Raw genomic sequence first — 4,713 nt, forward strand, 5'->3', positions numbered from 1 at the left:
CTTTCATCACCTGGAATTCTTTGATGTACATGTGCATTTGATCATTGTTATGTATACTTGCACAATATAAGTGATTATTGTTTTGGTGTAATTTCAATAATAAAATATTTTCGGAAAATTATAAAAAAAGTTGTGCAAATAAATTTAGTTTAAATGTTTATCTTTTGAGCTTACAATTAATGTTGCTTTTTTCTTAGCACTGCAGACCACAATGATTTGAGTCATGACACTTCCTGACTTTTAAAGGCACACTGCGATCAAGATTGTGAAATGGGCAGAGGATGAGTGCAAAAAAAAAGGCCAACTTCCAGTGGGCCGGATGGTCAAAAACACTATTTTTCCATGGTTATATAGGGGAATATGTGACATATGGCATTATGACGGAATTGGCTCCCGACAACTCAACCAAACTCCTGTTCCCAAAGCAAAATTGGTCATGGATAAAGTACCACATTACTATCGTCATTTACCCAGTAAGTACCAGCGAAACACTGAATGGAAGTGCCATCATAAGAATTTTAATGTTGACTTTTGTATCCAGCATCTTCAAACAGTGTAAAGAATGTTAAAATTTACAAGCATTTAGCTGTGGCTACAAATCTCGAAAACAGCATCAGTAATAAACAACCATACAGTGGATTTACAAGTATGTATACAGTAGAGAACTCACGCAAATTCACTTGGTCAAATCACTTCACATGCTAGACGTCCTTTGGATTGCGAACATTTAAGAAATAGGTAAGACTAATTCATTGTCCTAACACTTTCAAATCCAAGTAACACATTCAAGATGTGTTTTGCTCAGTCAGCTTAAGACCAAACGAGTTAGTTAAATTCCTTACGAATGATTCCTGGGACACACACAGCTCTAAAACCACAGGCCCAGGGCCAACAATTATGAGTCCCAGAGCAACACATGATCCTTTGTGTAACAAAAATTACCCATAGACAATTCAGAGATTTGTCATTTTCATTTTTTGAAGCAGTTACCACATAAATACCACATACAAAATTTGCAGAAGGTTAAAGTTTACAGGAATACAAATTGCCAGTGGGCTTGCACTTGTTTTTGATGTTTTGAAGATTATAATAGTGACTTCAGAAAAAAAAAATTTCAGAATGTAGACCTTCAGATTGCATTTTAGTAAAAGAGTCTTAGACGGACACATCTATAACTAACCATCTCATCCAGTAAAGACACAGTAAGGGAGAGGTACAAATTACATTGTTTCCAGGTGGCTGCTTTCCCATGTGAGCTTTGCAACATTCCTCACTTGGCTCCTTTTAAACGCCATCTTAAGATGCAACTTTTTTAAATCTGGGTATACAGTTGAACCTCCACATGCGACCACCTCTCGTAAGCGACGGACAATCCAAAGCTCCAAAATTTTCCCGGTCGAAGTCTTACACTTGGAACCCCTAGTAAGCAACCACTTCCTGTAATCGACTGTGACCACTTTTTGGGCCTGATAGTGAAGGATTTTCCATTGTTTTTAACCTCTTGTACGCGACCACTTGACGCATTCTCTGATCTCTTTTTCACTCTGTGCACTGTTACTTAGAATATACAAAGAACTTTAGTGACAACATGGACCTACACATATTCTGACTTAGACATTGCATGCAATAAATTATCTTCCATAAAGTAGATGTGCCTGGATCTTTTCTCGGAAGAGACCCTCTGTGGTTCGATTCTTGTAAACAACCACTTCCCGTAAGCGAACACTCAGTCTTTGCATTTTAGGTGGTCGCGTACAGGAGGTTGGACTGTAGTTAAACGGAATTTTTACAAGTTACATATGGACCTTTTAGACTTTTAATTGTATTAGTGTATATATTTTTGTATTTATTTTTTGTAAATAAATCTATTATGCTTTTATCACCTGGTATTCTTTGATGTACATGTGCATTTGCTCATTGTTATGGATACTTCCACATTAAACATGTTATCATTCACTACTATGGTAAATTTGACACAGGTAACTGCCACGTTTTTGGATTTGGTGTCACTTCACCCACCCTTTTGAGTATGACAAGTATCCAACAACTTTGTGCATTAGATCATATATTTGAATGTTATTTTGCACCTAATAAATACTAAATTATTATTAGTAAGTAAACATCCAACCCTAAGAACACATACAGACAGTTGCAGATGTTAAAAAAATCAAGGGAAAATATCAAGAATAGATATTTTCTTGGTACATACGTATCCAATATGTTCACATTAAACAATTCAAATAGATACATACCCTGTATAACACTAAGCCAGAAGTACAAAGTGACTCTGAAAGGTATGACACGTTAACGCAAGTTCAGCTTTGCGTTGAATGTATTTAATGATGGATGCAACAGGTACAGTACTTTATTCCTAGACACAGCTTATATCCATTGATGAACGTTTAGTTAATTTAAAAACTTCACCTGAACTTATCCAGTATGTACCCAATGAACATCACCACAAAAGGGATGCCCAGTTGTAAGCAGTGATTGATTCCGCTACAGGACAGAGTAATACATCTGTGTAATGTGGAAAGAACCATTCAGGTCCATCACCAAAATGTGGCCACTCTTTTGATGTCATGAAATACCTCATGACTAATGTAGGTATTTTAACAAAGCATGCTACCACTCTTGCAGAATTTCTGTACAAAAAACAGACCCTTGCGACAGGAACTCTGCTTGCAAACAAAAAAAGGTGTACCCATTCACCACAGGAATACCAGCAGGTACTGTTAACCACAAAAGAAGGGATGGAAGCACCAAATAGCTCCCTAAACCATGTACAACAAGCACATGGAAGGCGTGGACATACTGGATCATACAGGTTGACTCTTAGACAGGCAAAAGACCTTTCATTAAGTTTTGGAAACACTGGATGGCTTACTCCACTAATTTTATCCGCTATAACAACAACTGCCCTATCCCAATTTGAATTTATGTCAACTTTATTCTAAGAGATTTGATGCTCAATTACCTGCAGAAGTCCCAAATTAGCACAGGATTGTGATGCTTCCAAGGAAGCAGTGAAAGGACTTTGTGAACAGTTCCTGGGGATCAAAAGACAGCCTGTACCCATTGCGTAGGCTGCCAAGTAGGGGTGCATTTAAAATGCTTTGAATTAATTACTTGAACACAACACCAATAATAAGAAACGGATTATTGAAGTTTCTTTTGAAGTTTCTGGCCTCATTAATTTGATAATGTGATATACAAATGTCAGTGACTACCAGTGTCTTGAGATATATTAATTTTTCACTCACAAAGTTTTCACTTGAGCGAGGGTAAACTGCCTTCCTTCTATCGAAGGTATGTTGATGACATGCTCACCATCATGCCGAATATAGAAACAGCAGCTTACTTCCTGGACATGCTTAACAAGGCACATTCCTCCGTTAAATTCACGATGGAAACCATATGCAATGGCATGCTCCCATTTCTGGGCATCCAGTTACTGAATCGATCGCCTCAAATACAGAAAAAGGTGTACGCAAAACTCCTGAATTCAATTCTGCTTTTACACTAGCGGAGTGATATAGACAATCCGTACAACCCCAAACAGGCTTTGCTGAGAACAATGCTGGACTGAGCATATCATTTATCTTCCTGTTGCTCACAATTCTCAGACGAATGTAACTGATTGAAGACAGCATTCTCGCATTTGAAGTACCCCAAACACCTCGTCAACTTTACCATCAAAAGTTTAGTTGACTCATAGGTTTGTGACCAGCAGCGACCTTTATCACCAGCTAAAGAGACGGAAGACACGGTTTGAGTGGTTTTACCATTTTAAGACCAAATCACCACAGATATTGTGAAAGAACAACTCAAGGAAACACCACCGTCTAGCCTGTCTTTGCAGCCGGAAAGATAAACATGAACTAAATAAATGAACAGTTTGTAGTTTATAACTTCCAATGTGACCTGTGTGATGCAGGCTATGTAGGTTACACACGCGGACATTTACACAATCATGTAAAAGGACATAAACAACAGTCCCCTGCCACTGGCAAACATTACAAGAACGGGCACAGGACAATCCCTCGGGACCTGCTGAAACGTTTCCAAGTGCTTAAGAAATGCATGAACAAATTTGACTGTTTAGTGTACAAAATGCTTTTCATAAGAACCTTACATGTACAGCCAAATCTCAACATGCAATCAGACTCTATTCGTGCGAAAATATTTTCATAATCTTCGCACCCTGTTATGTTAATTTTCCTGCCACATCGCTTGATTTGGGCGGTAAATTTAATTTTTTGCGGGAGAACACTGAAGTGGTGGACAAAGTTTGCGAGGTTGATGCGTCTCTTTGTGATCAATGTTGCTGAATGTAACTTGAAACCTTCCTTGCAACGTTTTAAAACATTTGGGATTTAGAAAATTGCTTGTGGCACACACAGTTTCTTATATTTTACCATAACAATAACTGTTACGGTAAAATATAAGAAACTGTGTGTGCTAATTACAATTATTTATTGTTGTGAGTTGAGAATGACACATCAAGAAAATCAGCATGGTCAGTTCGCAAGCGTTTTGCAGGTGCTTTGCACCTGGCAACTGTTTACATTTTGCCTTCCCTGCAAAAATCTCGTGTAAACATGGTGCCTTTCACAGTGTTTGGGAAATACAATTTTGGTCATTCTCAGGATGGCCATGAAGATGAAATTACCTAAAACTTTCAGGATTGACTGCTTCAAAGGAGAGTATTCT

General features: G+C 37.9%; 1 pseudogene; it reads left to right on the forward strand.

Annotated features, from left to right (window-relative positions):
* Window positions 1–3,334: 3,334 nt before the first annotated feature.
* On the forward strand, window positions 3,335–4,233 carry LOC140936734 (uncharacterized; annotated as a pseudogene).
* Window positions 4,234–4,713: the final 480 nt, after the last annotated feature.

This window comes from Porites lutea, chromosome 1 (genome assembly GCF_958299795.1).
Source record: "Porites lutea chromosome 1, jaPorLute2.1, whole genome shotgun sequence".
NCBI classification, from domain to species: Eukaryota; Metazoa; Cnidaria; class Anthozoa; order Scleractinia; family Poritidae; genus Porites; species Porites lutea.